The sequence below is a fragment of the Temnothorax longispinosus genome, unplaced genomic scaffold (assembly GCF_030848805.1).
Source record: "Temnothorax longispinosus isolate EJ_2023e unplaced genomic scaffold, Tlon_JGU_v1 HiC_scaffold_504, whole genome shotgun sequence".
Taxonomy (NCBI): Eukaryota; Metazoa; Arthropoda; class Insecta; order Hymenoptera; family Formicidae; genus Temnothorax; species Temnothorax longispinosus.
In genome coordinates this window covers 1-7,952 of record NW_027270346.1, presented here as the reverse complement: position 1 = coordinate 7,952, position 7,952 = coordinate 1, and the positions used below count along the sequence as shown (strand labels likewise).

General features: G+C 29.5%; 1 long non-coding RNA gene across 1 annotated transcript; it reads right to left on the bottom strand.

Moving 5' to 3' along the window:
* Positions 1-244: 244 nt before the first annotated feature.
* LOC139824666 (uncharacterized) lies at positions 245-4,572 on the bottom strand. Its single transcript, XR_011735212.1, has 4 exons — positions 3,129-4,572; positions 2,689-2,820; positions 1,187-1,289; positions 245-1,101 (listed from the first exon to the last, which is right to left on the bottom strand). It is a non-coding gene; the product is annotated as an uncharacterized lncRNA (long non-coding RNA).
* Between the last annotated feature and the right edge of the window lie 3,380 nt (positions 4,573-7,952).

Genomic DNA, 7,952 nt, shown 5'->3' with positions numbered 1-7,952 from the left:
CGCACATCTTCCACGAACGACGATCGTCAATTCAACCTGCACTTAGATATCGGAAAATATATGGAAAATATATGAGAAGGGGGAAAAGAAGACGAAAATGCGTACAGATAACGGCACAATACTAAAATACTAATAGAAATTTAACAGAAACACTTATTTTTAAATGAATATATATATATATATATATATATATATATATATATATATATATATATACGTATACATTTTGTACACACACGTGCGCACACGATGAGCGTGTGAGTACATAAACACACGTAGGCATGTATTCTCTCCTAATTATTCAGATCGTCAAATTAAAAATCGTGATGCTTGTCTGTATATCGCTTTCAAAATATCAAAATCCATAATGCTGCTGAATATATTTTACCTATTCTATCCATTTTGAAATATTTCAAAACTTGTATTTATGTAAAGAACAATAAATATATAGAATAACTTTCAATGACACATTTTTTATTTAAACTTTAACTAAAATTATCTGATCTTGAAGATTTAAACGGTTAATAAGATTTATAAAGAGTAATTTTTATACGTGCAGTTTATAATTATACCTCTAGTATTTATTGTTGCAAAATAAAAAATGGTATTGCAATATGAATTGTGTTACCTATCCGCATGAATTTAATTAGAAAATACACAAGTAAAAATATTAGCAATAATTTATAAGATTCAAGTGATAAGTAGATATTAGTCGTAGCAAAACCTAATATTTATATAATTTACATAATAGTTTATTATAAATGCCCAATACATTTAAATTAACCATCCGAAAATGTATTATTAAAAAATAAAACGTGTGTGGATGTGTGGGTACGTGTGGGTGACAAGTGATCTCAAAGTGCTTGGTGCATTTCTGCAATTATACTCCTTTAATCGCATTCATATTCATAAAAAGTGATTAGAAGAACTAGTAGAAAATCTAACAGAGAAATCAATACTTAAAAAATGGTATAATAATGTATACTCGTCAAAAACGCTTACTTTCTCTTCTCAAATCTATAAATATTTCCTTATTCATCTTCGATTTCATCAATTGAAGTTTCACGCAAATCTTCATCAGACTCTGAGCTTGAATAAGACCTGCAAGTTATACAAGAAGTGATTAAAAAAGTAAAAAATATAATAGAGGAATTAATATTTAAAATAATATAGAATCGTGTATTACTCGTCAATAACGCTTGTTCTCTTTTTCCTCAAATCTGATATTTTCGCTTCTGTCCATGATTTCATAATAAAGCCTGTATACCAGATTCTGAGCTTGAATGGGACTTGCAAATTATACAAAGAGTTATTACAGAAGTATAAAATTAATTGCAATGCAATGGTTAGTATATCAAATGTTACACGTCATTAACCCTTGAAGTGCATACGTTTTTTTCGGTACCTTCTAAGTGCATGCGTGGATCTGTCACGTTCAACGTTATTTTTTCCCTACATTAAACCATTTCAAAACATCTAAAAAAATTCATAAAACATTTGTCTACATTGTAGTTGACGATTTTATAATCATTTTGATAAACATCGTTTATTTAATATCTTTTAACAGGTTTGCAAGTTTTGCAGTTACGAGCAGATATCACTTTGGCTCGAACACCGTAAACTCATGTATGCACTTAAGGGTTAAGCATATTATTCAATTATTATTATTAGGCCAAAACATTTATTTTTAGAATTCAAATTCTTTCAATGCGGTGAGTATTATCAATACTTAAATTTAGTATTTTTAGTATAATATTATTTACATTTATAATATATAAGTTTATATTTATGATATATTTGCGCTTTGTACACGTAAAAATAAGTTTCTATAACTTATTGTTGAAAGATGAAGATATACTGTACAATGCAAATCACTTAACGGTTTTTTCTTATTTTATCGTAAAATATAAAATAAGTATTTACTTTAGGACACTATAATAATATGATAAATTTACAAAGTATGTACAGATTATTTAATAATTAAATCGCGCGTGGGTAGGTAGAACGGAATAAACTAAATAAAAATGTTCTCTAGCAGTTTTGTTCTTTTCACAATCATTATGAAAATTATTTAATAAAGATCTATGAATGCGCATGCATCGCCGCAATTCAGTGGCGAATGTAAATGCGTTGCGAGGAAGAGTTAGTTTAGCTTTACATGCCGATTGCAAATGTTATATGCGCGGCAAGACATTGGTAGAAGAGCGCTTTTAATACCGTCAATGAAGCATAGATTGTCTCACTCGCCAGATCTCTATTAATTCATTTTTAAATTAATTATTGTATTATAAAAATCGCAAAATGGTATAAAACTTTTCTACTCAGTTTAATCCATTCTATTCTCCCTGTCCACGAACTGTGTTACACTTAATATCTCAGACGCCATATTTTAATTTTTTAAATAATAATTAAGATATAGATATGTATATTGTATATATATATAATTATATAAATATAAGTGAAATTATAATATAAAGAATTGTATATAGTTTCTCGGATATCTATGGATTTGATAGCGAATAGTAAATCACAGAAAAAAAGTTTGATCACAAATAAATGTTTTGTGGGCACATTAAACGCCAAAATTGTTCGCATAAAGCAATTTACGTTGATATATTATAGTGTTTGAGTTTATTTAATTTGTAAGATTTTATTACGGTTTATAATTTAAGCATAGTGTATAATTACTCGTCACTTCTCTCTATTTCTTCTCCCTGTTGCTCAAGTAGCGGTATGCTTGTTCGTATTGTACTTTCGCTTTGTGGCTCATTCAAATGGAAATTGCTGTTTCTCATTGAACTTGAAGAAGTCGGTGCAGATCTGTATATATACGACAACTTTAATTAATGATGTAGAAAAAGCTAAAGTGAATATCTATATATATAAGCATATGCGCCTTTTTATATATTTGTCAAAATATATAGAAAATTGATTTTGTATTGTTTCGAGGAATTACACAATAATCTAAAACCACACACGGAGAATTGCTGTTTTAGTAAATATTGCATATAATTATTATATATGTGCCGTGATAAACCAGATATTTACATTTTCATTGATTTATTATTTCATTACTGTACCTACTTTTCATTCATCAATATTTTATACGTTCTTAGATGAATACTTACTCACAAGCTCGCAATAAGTGTTGTTTCTAATGTGCGTATATTATTGCGATGTTTTATAACCTTCTCACACGTTTTGCACGTCGCAACATTGCCTTTTACATCGAACTTGTTCCATATTTTTGATCTTCTTATCACATTTCTATAAATAAAATTACATTTATCAGGTGATCAATTTTCAATTAAATGTCTTATTGAAACGTACACGCCTCATTAAAAATTAATGTTTTGCAATAATTGTATGTCGCTGTTTGTGTCTGTAATTTTCTAATACGTTGTCGGGTTTTGAATGTTTGTCTTGATCTGTTATGTTATATATGTCCATAAGTAGTATTTTAACTCTTGTTTTGGACCGATTAGAGAAAACTTTTTTACAATGACTACACACATCGCGCAATTGGTAATCAAGTCATACTTATGCTTTATTACAAATCTGTACTATAACATAGACAATATTTAGTATTACAAAACACTAAAATCTGTGTAACATTATTAAAATCTTATTAAATACATATTTATCAGCATGCGTTCTTTTATTTATTTGTCCAAACATGCAGAAAATTTATTTTGTATTGTTTCGAAAAATCATTTAATAATCCAAAACCACACATGGACAATTGCAGTTTCAGTCAATATTGCATATAATTATTATATATATGTGCCGTGATAAACCAGATATTTATACATTTTCATTTATTTATTATTTTATTACTGTACCAACTTTTCATTCATCAATATTTTATACGTTCTTAAATGAATACTTACTCACAAGCTCGCAATAAGTGTTGTTCTAATGTGTGTATATTATTGCGATGTTTTATAACCTTCTCACACGTTTTGCACGTCGCAACATTGCCTTTTACATCGAACTTGTTCCATATATTTGATCTTCTTATCACATTTCTATAAATAAAATTACATTTATCAGGTGATCAATTTTTAATTAAATGTCTTATTAAAACGTACATGCTTCATTTAAAAATTATGAATGTTTTGCAATAATTGTATGTCGCTGTTTGTCTCTGTAATTTTCTAATACGTTGTCGGGTTTTGAATGTTTGTCTAGATCTGCTATGTTATATATGCCCAATGTCCATAAGTAGTATTTTAACTCTTGTTTTGGACCGATTAGAGAAAATTTTTTACAATGACTACATACATCGCGCAATTGGTGTAATCAAGTCATACTTATGCTTTATTACAAATCTGTACTATAACATAGACAATATTTAGTATTACAAAACACTAAAATCTGTGTAACATTATTAAAATCTTATTAAATACATATTTATCAGCATGCGTTCTTTTATTTATTTGTCCAAACATGCAGAAAATTTATTTTGTATTGTTTCGAAAAATCATTTAATAATCCAAAACCACACATGGACAATTGCAGTTTCAGTCAATATTGCATATAATTATTATATATGTGCCGTGATAAACCAGATATTTATACATTTTCATTTATTTATTATTTTATATTACTGTACCAACTTTTCATTCATCAATATTTTATATGTTCTTAAATGAATACTTACTCACAAGCTCGCAATAAGTGTTGTTTTAATACGTGTGTATTATTGTGATGTTTTATAGTTTTATTACACGTTTTGCACGTCGCAACATTGCCTTTTACATCGAACTTTTTACATATTTTTGATCTTCTTATCACATCTCTATAAATAAAATTACATTTATCAGGTGATCAATTTTCAATTAAATGTTTTATTAAAACATGCACGCCTTATTTAAAAATTATTAATGTTTTGTAATAATTGTATGTCGCTGTTTATCTCTGTAATTTTCTAATACGTTGTCGGGTTTTGAATGTTTGTCTAGATCTGTTATGTTATGTTATAGAAAATCATGATTCGCGAATATTGAGACTTCCATTTGAATTTGTTGTATTATCTAGAATCGATTTTAATAATAACTAATAACGCTACGTAATTTTTTATTGTTACTATAGCTAATTGTTCGATTCCCGAGACAATGGAAAGTCGATTGGTCCAATTGCATTATCTGACTGATCAGTATTTTCGACACATGGCATCGTCTCGAAAGTTTCCTTAGCTGGGTGAAAGTCGCCGTTTCATACAACAAGAAAAGATATCTGTTTTAACAAAAAAGCTCCGGTTTTTAATACATTAAATATTCTTATACAGTCATATACACCCTAAAAACTAATAAATAAAATATATAACAATATCACATGTATCCTTGTTACAATTAATATTTAAAGATGCAACTTTATTATTATTAAATATTACTTACATAAAAATATAAACAAGATCATATTTAAAGATAATATTGTAGCGTCTGTTAAGTGATTATTTTTTAAATAATTTTTTAAGCTTCTTACTGAATGACTTAGCGTTAGAAATGAAGTAGCTTTCTAAATAGTTGCGCAAAATTGCGGGATATCAAAGTTTCACGTTTTGCGCTGTAGAATTGCAAAACTATTTGCAATTGTGATGTATAGATACCAAAGTGAAGGATAGCACCCACTACTACTGATAAATTTATCATTCGCGTCTATTTACAACGGAATCAATAATCGATATGCCTTAGGTGCACCTTGCGTGTAGACGTAATCAATGTACCCGCATCGCGGAAACGTGACTCTAAGGTGTTTTTCATTGTCTCGTTTATTTCATATCGGACGTTTCATGCAAATATCGACTGTCCTTAAGAACTGCTCGTAAGGACAAAGCTAAAAATACTTTTAATAATCTTTACTTGAAAGATTGAAAAAGCACTTAGCTGCGAATGACATTCAACAAGCATCATTGGGACATTTGTAAGAGAGGCAGGTAAAATTTTAAGTGAATAATCGATTAATGCTTTTTTCAGTGTAATTTTCTCCGAAAAGGAAAGAAAAATAACTGTACCAATATTAATACATAATCTTTAAACATATACGTATTACATAATTAAAGGGATTGCATAAATTATTATTGACATAAAACGATTTAAGTATAAGTATCTGAAAGTACAATGGTCATTATTTATCATTAATAAGTTATGCATAATTGCCAATCACACTTTAATAAAAAATGCTTTTCTTCGTTATCATAGCAAGTTATAGTCTGTGAACACGTTTAAATAATTAAATATTTTGGACTTTGTATTCCCTCTTTTTCTCTTCTCTTTTCTCTTTCTCTGTTCCTCTCTTCTTTGTGACCTGGCGAACGTGTAATACGACTTGAATCCATACACATGTTATTAACTGGACGTTGCTGATTGCAAAGCAACAGATAAACAATATATGCCATATACATATCCGTCTTTAAGATTATGATCGGGACGACCGAGAGGGTCACTATTTCCGTGCCAGTCATGAATACACATGTATACATATATTTATATAAATATATATATGTAAACACATATTTATAATATATATGTATAATATGTATACATATAAATATATAATATATACATATTTATAATATTTATGTATAGATACCTCGCTCTTACATATATTTTATACATGCGCATACACTTATTGTATGTACAAATGTTCGTCGAACCCGCGTGATCGGTTTCATCTCGATTAAATTAAAAGCTAACCCAAACGGAAGAAAATAATGTCTCGAAATGTAAGCGTTAACCCATTCCTGTTTATTATTCATCGAACGCGTATCCTGTTATACAAATATCTCGATTCATTGAATTGCATTGAAAATATATTATTTACATTCGATATGATGTTTAGCAATGGAAAATTGGGACGTTTGCACTTGCGATATAGCCCAGTAAAATGACTCGAAATTTGTCGATTTCGAGGAAATAATACTGACTAGGCTGAAACTTTGTAAACAGGCTTGTTTTAGGGTACTATTTAACATATTAAAAGTCCCCACGTGTAGACGCTACGTTGCGGGGAGGGGAGGGTCCAAAAGGTCCCAAAAATCAGTTTTTTCGCAAATAACTCGGAAAATATCAACTTTACGAAAATTTATGTAGATATAAAAATTGTAGCTTACAAAATTCCGCACAATTTCGTTTTTTATTCAAGTCTGTACGACCAAGTAGAGCAGAGATAGAATTATTTTTAAAATTTGAAGGAATTAATACTGACTGGGCTGAAACTTTGTAAACAGGCTTGTTTTAGGGTACTATTTAACATATAAAAGTCCCCATGTGTAGACGCTACGTTACGGGCAGAGGAAGGTCCAAAAGGTCCAAAATATAAAAAAAAAACCAGTTTCTCGCAAATAACTCAAAAAATATCAACTTTACGGAAATTTATGTAGATATAAAAATTGTAGCTTACAAAATTCCGCACAATTTCGTTTTTTATTCAAGTCTGTACGACCAAATAGAGCAGAGATAAAATTTTTTAAACACCGGTAGTTTTGCGACGCAACAAAAACCCGTACACGCGTCGCGCATTTTTCACTAATATCTCGAAAATGGACTCTCAAATAGAGGCTAACGCGTACGCGCGTCGCGCATTTTTCGCTGATATCTCGAAAATGGACTCTCGAGTCAAGGCAAAACTACCGGTGTTTAAAAAATTCTATCTCTGCTCCATTTGATCGTACAGATTTGAATAAAAAACGAAATTGTGTGGAATTTTGTAAGCTACAATTTTTATATTTACATAAATTTTGTAAAGTCGATATTTTCCGAGTTATTTGCAAAAAACTGATTTTTGGAATCTTTTGGACCCTCCCCTCCCCGCAACGTAGCGCCTACACGTGGGGACTTTTAATATGTTGAATAGTACCCTAAAACAAGTCTGTTTACAAAGTTTCAGTCCAGTCAGTATTATTTCCTCAAAATTTTGTCATTTTACTGGGCTAATATGCAATTCGGTTG